Consider the following 11,707-nt stretch of genomic DNA (forward strand, 5'->3'; position numbering starts at 1 on the left):
GAATGAATGCTGATGCAACTCACTGTGGGAAAGCTGTTAATAAAATGAATCTGTGACACATGCAACACATTCACAGAGGAAGAGGACACAAAGGGAGGACACGCAGAGGCTGTGTTGAAGTCAGAAATCCAAATCTTTATTAAAAAACAGGCGGCAGTTACAAACAGGAAGACAAGCAGTCCATCAAACAGTCTACAGGGTCAAACATACAGAGAATTCAAACAGCAGTAAAAAATAACTGGACACTGAAAAACATAAAGCAATGTGTGACGCAATAAAAGGAAGCAGCACAGTATATTCACTGAATTATCATCAATTACAAAAGAGAAAAACGACGATTTCTAAGGATTATTTTCTTAAATGCAGTTAGAGTGTGGCTGGTAAAGATGGAAACATACAGAATGTAAACTGTGTGAGTTTGTGAACTTTGTTAGTAACAAATGAGGTAAAACAAACACAACCAAAACAGACAAAACACAGAACGAGGCTCTCAGTATTCATTAATAATTAGAAAGAAACATTCTGGTCGTGGATTTTTACAGTCTTAGTTCCGCTCGCTGTCATCATTATAATCATCATGATCAATGGCGAGGTCCTGAGGTGGGTGGGGCTGTCTCTGGTGATGTCACCATGAAGGAACAGCATCTGGCACGTGTTGGTGAAACATCTCAGTACACTGGTGTAGTTTCCTCTCCAGCTGTTTGACATGTGACACTTGAACATTAAGGGGAAGAAGAAGAAACAGTGTTAGGTCAGGTGACCACATGGTTTCTAAAGTAACTGACAGGAAGTAACCAGGCCGTTAGAAATGGATGGCATGTGTTTAGAGTTACTGGAGTTGGGTAACTCTACTTACCAAAAGCAGAAGCACACAGATGAAGGATCAGATGCTGAATGTTGCAGGAACATGCTCATGTGTGGTGGTCATTCAGTGCTGCTCCGGCAGGTTAGACAGTCCAAGACTGATATGCTGCCCATCTGAGAGTTTGAAAACATACATGAAAAGATTTATTTTGTATTACAGTCAAAGTTGGATGTTCATTTTTGTCCTTTAAAAATGTTTGTGTATTTGAAAGCACTAACATTTAAGGATGACTTGGATTGTCTCCTTTAAAGGGGAGACAAGTGTATCCACTGATCCACGTCACTTTACCTGGATGATGACTCCTCTCCCCCTCACTCAGAAACACTCCTAATATAACCAAGCAAATAAATAATATTGAAGATTTACTTACATCATTACAAAAGCATCAAAAATATCTCCCTTTGATTCTATTTCTCCATTCCTGCTGAACATCAGGCAACAAATATCTCAATAAATCACAGTAAAATGTAAAGCACATGTTTTCTCTGCTTTGTCTAACCTCTGCAGAGCCTCTGTCAAGAAAAGCATATCTGTAAGCATAAAACAAATATACATTTTATAACACGTCACTGGACAAACCTCGGTCAGTTGATTTCCTCTGTGCAGTGCAGACGAACATCAGTCAGCAAGTGACTCTGCTGGTTCTTCTGAGGAAACACCACCGTCTCTCCACACCGTCACCATCTGTGAGCACAAACTGCCGCGCTGCTCTGCCAGCATGTATGAATCACATATCACACACAGGGGTGAAGAAACATTAGAGCTCAACTTTGGATACTTTAGATCTAAACAGATCAAAGTAGCTCTTAGCTTCAACAATCAGTGAGCAGACAAACAATGATACCAAACTGATTCTGTATGAATACAATATGGTATTTTCAATACAGGTGTCAAATTAATTTATTAAAACTAATACAGATATATGTACATTTTTTTTTGATAAATTAGTTTGCTAAATTATAAGAATATATTTTTTTTTTTCATTTAACAATTGCAACTGAAAGAAATTAAATATTGAACAAAAATATATTGTCACATTCTGAGCATGCTCAGCACGCTGACAGACTTGAAGTTGCTACAGATTTTAAGAAGTGATAATTATAGGGAAGAAACTTCTCTTTTTCATCCGTTTAATCAAACATTTGATGCCTCAGCTGTCTCAGTCTATAGCGTTCTGCAACTACAACTAACCTGAGGCTTGGATTTGGCTGCAGGTGCCCTTGTACATCCTTCTCAGCAGCACACATGTGGGTACCATTTAATCACACTTCTTCCTGAGCTTTGCTTCATCACAAGACCAAAGGTGGCATCCCGTGTCACAGTCTTATCATCATCCAGAAGAAACATTTGAAGAAACATCATGGAGAAGAAACATTTACGCGCCTCCTGGTTTTGTTTTGTGATCCTGCAAAAAGACTGAGGACAACAAAGCCCAGAGAACACGAGATACACAACATCCAACATTCAGACTCAACAGCCTCCATAAATGAAGAGCACCAGGTTGGTTCAGTTATAGTAGATATGAGCATACTTGACATTACGGGGTATGAATAATAATCAAGAGACAAACTTTAAAGATGCAGAGCAAGATGTCCCATCATCAGACTGTAAACAAACATCCACCAGGCTTCTTTGTTGCCAAAATTGATGATTCTCCCATCAGGGATCAGTAGAGTGTATTAACCTGTGGTATAAGCAGCAGTCACTGAAATATTACTGTTTCAGACAAGAAATCTAGCACATAAAAGCCAGGGTGGGAGGGATATCTGCAAACTGACTTACCTCTGCAAGTGTGAAGCTCAACAAAAATCTGACTCTCCAGTCACAGACAAACAAAAACTGCAGCTGGGAGATAGAAAACGCTGTCTGGGTCTTGCTGGATGTTGCTGGTCAGAGTCCCACATTAACAGAGTGCTTCTTGGTCCCACTGACCCATGTGGACAGTGACTGTGGAGAACTGTTCTGGAAAACAGAAAAGAGAATTAAAATAACAAAAAGCCAAACAGGATTTCCACAAAGACTCTCTTGGGATCAGCAATCAAAAAAATCACTGGTTCATATTTCAATTAAATATGAACAGGTTCCTTAAATGTACGCAGTTCAGATCTGATTTAATTTAATTTCCTTCACACAGCACATTCGTCCAGGCTGACAGGTAAACATCGAATTAATCTCAGGTAACATGACTCATAGTAGAGATTCAGTAAGAAAGATTGCTAGCTCTAATATTATTACCACACAATCCAAGGACACACCAACAGCTCAGATTTGTAGAACTATTTAAACAAATGTCTTCTGAATATTCAATTCATGTTCACAGTGGGAGGGTGGGGGGGTGTCGTGGAATTTTTTAAATAAAGTCTGCAACACAGAAAGAGCTGTGATCAAGCTATTTATTACTGCGCCAACACACATCAAACATCATGTCAGCGCTGCCACAGAAGTGGTGCTCCTACTCCTTTATGCATTCCAAGGAAGAGGGAGGAAGTTACAAACTGATCCTACCACACTTCACGTGTCTCGCTATGAAACCTAACGGATCAATGGTTATGCTGTTTTGTGCCCTTGGCCTTATCAGCACCTGTAAAGGGAGTTGTTTTCTCAAACTGCTGACGCTGAAGTAAGTTCATCTAGTTTTAGAAACTTTCACTGAACAGTCTATAACAGTGTCACAACTAAGCATATGCATAAGCACTTAAATGCTTTAAATGAGAATAACAGAAAATTTCTATTACAGAGGCTAGAGCCTGTCCCAGTAGTCATAGGTAGAGCACACCTGGACAGGTCACCAGTCTGTCAGAGGACTAACACAGAGACAGACATCAGAGTAACAAATCTATTTAAAATTAATGTAAGTTTGCTGCAGCTGTATGTATGAACATGTGTTTCTGTGCTCACAGTCCATCTCTCAGGAACCTGCAGTTCACTTTTAGTCAACTTTAAACAGACCTCACAAAAGGCTGATGTGGCTGGATCAGTAGTCTGATTTAAGTATGATACCTTTGGCCAGGGATTAATCTGGTGCATTGCTTCACTGCAGTCTTACGTATTTTCCCCACACCTGAATATACAAGTAACAGCTTCAGCTGATGCAGCCTGACTCAATCCTAAATGTTCAGCACACAGAGACACAGAGGTACTATTTAAAGTTTAGTGATAACCTGAGTCACTGATCATTTGCAGTATTACAGAGTCTGGCAGTCTTTGCATGATGTCCACGTCACTGTAAGTTTCTAGCTGACTCTCAGGTGTGACAGGTGTGCCAGCAGGAAAGAGTAATAATAACCTGCATCCTGAGGTTTGTCATGCAGGATTAAAGGAGCCAGGCTTTGTTCACACAGCTAGGATTGTATTTTACGTATTTTCCCCACACCTGAATATACAAGTAACAGCTTCAGCTGATGCAGCCTGACTCAATCCTAAATGTTCAGCACACAGAGACACAGAGGTACTATTTAAAGTTTAGTGATAACCTGAGTCACTGATCATTTGCAGTATTACAGAGTCTGGCAGTCTTTGCATGATGTCCACGTCACTGTAAGTTTCTAGCTGACTCTCAGGTGTGACAGGTGTGCCAGCAGGAAAGAGTAATAATAACCTGCATCCTGAGGTTTGTCATGCAGGATTAAAGGAGCCAGGCTTTGTTCACACAGCTAGGATTGTATTTTACGTATTTTCCCCACACCTGAATATACAAGTAACAGCTTCAGCTGATGCAGCCTGACTCAATCCTAAATGTTCAGCACACAGAGACACAGAGGTACTATTTAAAGTTTAGTGATAACCTGAGTCACTGATCATTTGCAGTATTACAGAGTCTGGCAGTCTTTGCATGATGTCCACGTCACTGTAAGTTTCTAGCTGACTCTCAGGTGTGACAGGTGTGCCAGCAGGAAAGAGTAATAATAACCTGCATCCTGAGGTTTGTCATGCAGGATTAAAGGAGCCAGGCTTTGTTCACACAGCTAGGATTGTATTTTACACTGACCCTGGGTCAGTATAAGTATCATACAGTTTAAACGAAGCACTGAAACTTGCACATATTTATTATAGATGCACTGAAGCTAATCGAGATATTTGCTGTCAATCTGTGGCTGCGATTAAACACTTTACTGGAAACTTTATTAACTAGTAACTTCATCAGTCATGACAGAAGCTAATATTTCTGTGCTAACATCGTTTAACCAGTAACAGCTTTACTCCAATATAAGCTAACGTTTACACCGTAACTTTAAGCTAGCACCATAAAGACGGTAAAACACGTAATAATATCTACAAATGCATCTTAAAGCTGTTATATTAGCACTCGGTGTATTACTAAGATAACCACATTAACATTACTGACACTCGCTGACTTTTAATAGTCATTCTATAAATGCTGTCCGTTTAAATGGTCTTACCTGTACACACTGCATATCCACCGGATTCCAGCCAGAGTGGATTCTGGAGTCTTCCCACGCTCCTGTTAGTGATCCTCCATCTGGATGGATGAGAACAACCTTCTGAACAATCTAGCAGGAGATGGCCCATATCTATGGGACTGATTTGTGCTAATAACGCCCATTGTATGGACTGATAACAGCCGAAGCGGGTGAATAAAGTCACCCAGTAGCTAGCTGTGCCATTACCCAGCATACATCACTCCCTGCGTAAATGCAACAAACGATACAAAAGTATTGTTCTACCTGTTTTTCAGGTAGTTGTTTGCATTATATAATTTATTGTGTTCTGTATACGTCACTACAATGTGATTTGGAAAATGTCTAAATATACCGACAACAGGCACTTCCGCAGCAATCTCTTCAATCGGAGGACCCTTCACGTCAATTCCCGACGCGAGAGGGGTACCCTGCGCGTCCATAAGTGCAGCAGAGGGAGCCTGACCATGCGTCACACGTTTGACGAGTTGGGAGTGAGAACGTATTGGCTGCACGCAATGTTGATGGTGAACAGATCAAAACACTGACAGAATCCATGGATGACAGGCTTTTGAGTGTCCTTGCAAAGAAAGCTGGCTATATTGGTCGCTGATTTGTTTTTTTGTTTTTGAATGTCAGAAATGTATATTTGTGCAGCAACCACAGCCTCCCAGACACTGTTCTTCAGAGAGGTGTACTGTTTTCCCTCCTTGTAAATCTCACATTTGATGATGGACCACAGGTTCTCAATGGGGTTCAGATCAGGTGAACAAGGTGGCCATGTCATTAGTTTTTCTTCTTTTATACCCTTTCTTGCCAGCCACACTGTGGAGTACTTGGACGCGTGTGATGGAGCATTGTCCTGCATGAAAATCATGTTTTTCTTGAAGGATGCAGATTTCTTCCTGTACCATTGCTTGAAGGTGTCTTCCAGAAACTGGCAGTAGGACTGGGAGTTGAGCTTGACTAATACCTTAGAAAACCAGTCTTGAGATATTTCTTGGCCCAGTCTTGACGTTTCAGCTTGTGCGTCTTGTTCAGTGGTGGTCGTCTTTCAGCCTTTCTTACCTTGGCCATGTCTCTGAGTATTGCACACCTTGTGCTTTTGGGCAGTGATGTTGCAGCTCTGAAATATGGCCAAACTGGTGGCAAGTGGCATCTTGGCAGCTGCACGCTTTACTTTTCTCAATTCATGGGCAGTTATTTTGCACCTTGGTTTTTCCACATGCTTCTTGCGACCCTGTCGACTATTTTGAATGAAACGCTTGATTGTTCGATGATCACACTTCAGAAGCTTTGCATTTTTGAGACTGCTGCATCCCTCTGCAAGATATCTCACTATTTTTGACTTTTCTGAGCCTGTCAAGTCCTCCTTTTGACCCATTTTGCCAAAGGAAAGGACGTTGCCTAATAATTATGCACACCTGATATAGGGTGTTGATGTCATTAGACCACACCCCTTCTCATTACAGAGATGCACATCACCTAATATGCTTAATTGGTAGTAGGCTTTCGAGCCTATACAGCTTGGAGTAAGACAACATGCATGAAGAGGATGATGTGGACAAAATACTCATTTGCCTAATAATTCTGCACTCCCTGTACAGCATCAGGGTATTAAAATGCATTTCCATCTTAGAAAGCCCAGCAGGAGTTCTCATCACTGTTTAAATAATGAATGTAAATTAATGAAGCAATAATTGTACTGTTTACCTCATAATCATTGCAGAACAGAGGGTGAAATAATTGTTTCTATGATTATATAACTATATATAATGATTATTGTTTTGGGGTTGTTTTTAGTTTAAATCAGGACTTCTGTGTTGTGTTTTCCATGCTGCTAAAAATCAAGTTATGCTTAAACACCTAGTTTGTACGACATGAGTGCCAGAAGTGACAGCTGCCCTAATTCTGATGTCAGAAATGTGTGTTGAGCAAGCAGATGTTCTGGGTCATACCTTCTCATCTGCTAATCAGCAGGGTTTTAGCAGTAAATATTACAGATGTATGGTCTTTGGCTGCTTGTTACCACCACGAGAACTGTATTTTCAGCTCAAGTAACTGAAACCTTTAGTCTCAGGAACTTTTTCTGGGAATTCAAGAATACCTTGAGACTGCTCATTATCTGTGTTTTCACATGCTCATGAAAGGATTTGCATGCACATCACAAAACAAATATAACTATGTTTTTTACCAAAGCACAATCAGGAATTCTAATATCTATCAGCATGCATGCAGGAAAAAAAAACCCTCCATGTTACAGTCTTCTTCACCTAAATTTGGGGTTCGCTTTTCATCACTTCTTACAAACTAATCCAGCTGCTTTTTTTTATGTTTTTTTATGTTTCAGCTTGCCAAACAATGAGGGCCATTGTGAAAGTAGCCAATATATCCTTGATTTCTTAAAACTCATTGTTGCAGCTGGAGGAAGTACCAAAGTGACTTCCCCTTAGACTGATTTTTAGTTTTAGTCCCCTTGTTTTCCTAAGAGTTATCGATTCTGTAACTATTTAAATAATGTAAACTAATGTAAGTCTTTTGGCCACAACCAACCAACCTATTGACCTCACATTCTGTACTGGCACAAGATGCCACTAAACATGTTCTAAAATCTTTAAGCACTTATTTTTCAAAACCAGCTTTGCAGACAGCGTTAAATCCATGCTAGTTCTTGAGAGCAGGGCTCCATAGTGTAAATTAGACTTTATACATGTAGTGTTTTATGTTCACCACAACCCACATTAACAATTATCTTGCTCTAGGGTAGCACTGCTAACCATTGCACCACTCTACCACCCAGAATAGAGTGCATCGAAAAAAGACTACACATTGAAAAAGGCAGGTCATTTTTAGCCTTGAAAGTGTTGTATTCAAATATGTCCCAATAGCTCTCCTGACTCGTGTTATCTACAGATATGCCAGAAAATTGGCTCTCTGCATGGTGAAAATGTAATCAGTGTTATGTTGAATATATATTACCAAAAACAATATATTCAGAAATGCAATACAGGGACCATAAACAAAACTTCTGGACACCCCTTAATCCTCGAGGCCTCCTGTTTTTAAATGTCCAACTTACAGTAACAGCATTGAAAAAGCAAAAAAAGCAGCCTGCTACACATCAACACATACACAACATGCACACATCCTGCAGATCCCTGCAGCAGGGACCTTTTAACATGGGTATGATTGGATGTCCGTGTCAGCTCTGTTTTGTCTTTAATAGAGGTTGTTATTTTGTGCACAGATATGTACACACTGCTGCGAGGTTAATACATAGGTTGCTGTGTAATGAGCTCCCAGATTTACATTTCAGAACCACGGTTGTCTTGGTGATAACGTTTTATGTGTTGTTATACGTTCTGGACAAAATGTCTCCCAGCAGTAACAGTGCAGTGGTTTCTGTGTTAACAGATTGTCTTCAGCTGACCACCTGCCTTCTGCAATTTGCCTGATTGGAACCAATTTGCAAATTGCTTGAGATAAACACACACACGCACACACACGCACACACACACACTCTGAAAATGCCAACATTTGTCAAAGTTCATTCACTTACCAAATTACAATAAATAAAGGTGTATTTCAACCGCATAAATAAAGCAGCTTCAGTATAAATTCTGTTCTTTTCTATTATTTATTTTATTCACATCAGAAGCACCCTCTTGCTCTGTGTAATATGGATGCAGTTGGCTTTTGCTGTGTGTGTGTGTGTGTGTGTGTGTGTGTGTGTGTGTGTGTGTGTGTGTGTGTGTGTGTGTGTGTGTGTGTGTGTGTGTGTGTTGTAAGTGAAGCAGTCTAGTCAGATCTAATCAGATGGTGTCTTTAACCTGCCTTTTGGCAAGGTGATTGCTTGACTCCACATACTCAGAGACGGTGCCTCTACATACACAAATGCACAAATGTGATCACAGTTTTATTTCTGAACATGTATTTCATCTATTTTAATTATTCTCAAGTGTTTTTATAAATTTTACATTTTATAAATTTTGTTCATATCTTTTGCATTGACCAAGGGTTCGTTCTTACTGAGCTGAGCTGATAGACAAGTTATTAACTGATAAAATAACCTCCTCCTTCCAGAGTCTTAAAATGACCAGAGTATACAAAAATTAGGCATGTCCTTTATTCCTTATAAACTGTGACTAGAAACTGAGCCCATAATGTTATCAGAAAATGTTTACAGAGATCACAGAGCAGAGATGCCAAGATCTGGGTTTCTTTCTCATTATGCAGATTTAAGAGACACTGGCTTCAGTTTTCAGGCTTGGATGTTACATCTACCATTACCATCCCAAGAGATGGTGACCACACAAAAATCTTACAGGTCAAAGATTTTACATGCACTTACTCACATGAACCCTAATGTTTTCCTAAATCTAACCAAGCAGATTTATCATCATTGATTTGTTCATCAAGCTCTTCTACAGCAGACTTCATGCTTCCCTTTATGCTGCAACCTTACATGAAGTGGAATCCATCGACAACAAAAGTCTTAAATGACTTTCTTTTGAAACATTTTCTGGTGTTTGCATGTTGTTTTAACAAACTACATGCCACTACTATATAATATGGATAAAGTCTTGCCAACAAAGTCTCAGTATACTAAAAAGACATATTCACAGGCTGAGGGGTATTTTTTTCCTTTTAATGTTGATAAATGCTAAACTAAAAATCTGATTTGTTCTGTTCTGTGTCAGACTATGTAGTAAAACAAATGCTAGAAAGTCAGATACACAATACAGCTCAATAAATGAAATCTGATAAATCCCTGTTACTGATCTGCCTTATATGCAGTTGTCAATCATCAGTCACTCTCAACACAGCTGAAATCTCTAGTAGATAGTAGAAGGCCAAAGGTGAAAAAGTAGACTAGTATTTTTCTTTTTAAGTACATTTAGATACATCATATGAACCCTTGCAGCAGCTGTGGGTTGTCCTTGCTAGTTGGAGAATGGGGGAGCATAGGCTGTTACTATAATCTCAATTTTAAAAAAAAACATGATTAGCAACACCCCCCCCCCCCCCCCCCCCCCGGTCCAAAAAGAAAAAAAAACAGTTGTCAGATGCTCTTTAGCTGCAACACTTTCTTTGGAGAAGAAAATTACATATTGCTTGTAATTACTATCACAAAATTGCAATATTAGTTTAGAATTCTTAAATACTCCTGATGTCACAAAATTTCCTCATATAAACTTCATAAATCATTCAACAGCTATGATCTTCATCATCTGTGTTGGTAGTCAGATAAGGAACAGTTTTGTTTTTTGTTTTTTACAGAATCCATTAAATATTTAAGAGAGAGATTTACAAAAGCTCCTCATTTTGCATGAAAAGAGTGCATCTTTGTTTGCTCTTTGTGGTTTGATGGTAAAGTTGTACACTTCTAGAAACATGTTGACATTTAGAAATGGCCAGATGCTGCTGGAGAAAAAAAAAGTGACACTTCTTAAAGTGCATTTCTACATCAACCCCTGTGATATGTGGTGACACTTGGACAATATAGGCCAGAGTCATCCTTAATCCAGTGCAATGTAGTTGGGGCCTGGAAGGAATGCCAAAGAGGAAAAACAACAGCAGAGACGTGATTTCTCACATTTACCCATTTCTACCTACTTTTCCCCCAACATCCCATCTGTCTGTTTTTCTCAGTCGCTTCACTTTTGAGATACTTTTTTAAATTGTTGTTGTTGTTGTTTGTTTTTTTCCCTTTTTTAATTTTTTTTTCCCATGATAGGAAATTTGGCTTACATGCATAGGTTTCGGTTTGTTATGTAATATGTGATGAGGAATTTTTCAAAATTTTCACAGTATATTTGAAATAATGTAAATGAATAAATAAAGCAGTCACAGCAATGGAGCAGAATGTAATGAGCTCTTATTAAAAATTAGTCACTATAGACTTTATAGGGCAGGGATAGCTCAGTAGGTAAAGTGGTCGCCCCATGATCGGAAGGTCGGCGGTTCGAATCCACTTAACGGCTACCCTGAGGTACCCCTGAGCAAGGTACCGTCCCTACACACTGCTCCCCGGGCGCCTGCTTAGTGGGCTGCCCACTGCTTCACTGAGTGAATGGGTCAAATGCAGAGAAAAACAAGTAATTTCCCCATGGGGATCAATAAAGTATCCATTATTATTATTATTATTATTATTATTATAGCACAATTTGTAATGTTATCCAAATGTGCAGTGAGTATCACTGAAAACTCTACTGTACACTCTCCTGCTTCCTCAAGTGGCTGGTTTAAGACCTCAAGGACGGATTAAAAATCACACTGGTTTATTGTAACCCTTTGAGAACTGTATGCACTGCAGATAAAGGGCATGTTCATTCCTCCTGAACAGGAGTTATAATGGTAATTGGTTCCAATCAGTTTCCCACAATGCCTCAGGAAAATATCGTATAACCAAAAGTCACTACCT

At 39.4% G+C, this 11,707-nt stretch overlaps 2 long non-coding RNA genes across 2 annotated transcripts; both read right to left on the minus strand.

The window, feature by feature from the left end:
• Window positions 1–485: 485 nt before the first annotated feature.
• Window positions 486–1,563, minus strand: LOC113032568 (uncharacterized). The gene is made up of 4 exons (XR_003273900.1): window positions 1,445–1,563; window positions 1,084–1,192; window positions 857–978; window positions 486–714 (listed from the first exon to the last, which is right to left on the minus strand). It is a non-coding gene; the product is annotated as an uncharacterized LOC113032568 (long non-coding RNA).
• A 305-nt stretch (window positions 1,564–1,868) lies between these two features.
• Window positions 1,869–5,296, minus strand: LOC113032600 (uncharacterized). Its single transcript, XR_003273908.1, has 3 exons — window positions 5,266–5,296; window positions 2,648–2,827; window positions 1,869–2,549 (listed from the first exon to the last, which is right to left on the minus strand). It is a non-coding gene; the product is annotated as an uncharacterized LOC113032600 (long non-coding RNA).
• Between the last annotated feature and the right edge of the window lie 6,411 nt (window positions 5,297–11,707).

Source organism: Astatotilapia calliptera, chromosome 2 (assembly GCF_900246225.1).
Source record: "Astatotilapia calliptera chromosome 2, fAstCal1.2, whole genome shotgun sequence".
Taxonomy (NCBI): domain Eukaryota; kingdom Metazoa; phylum Chordata; class Actinopteri; order Cichliformes; family Cichlidae; genus Astatotilapia; species Astatotilapia calliptera.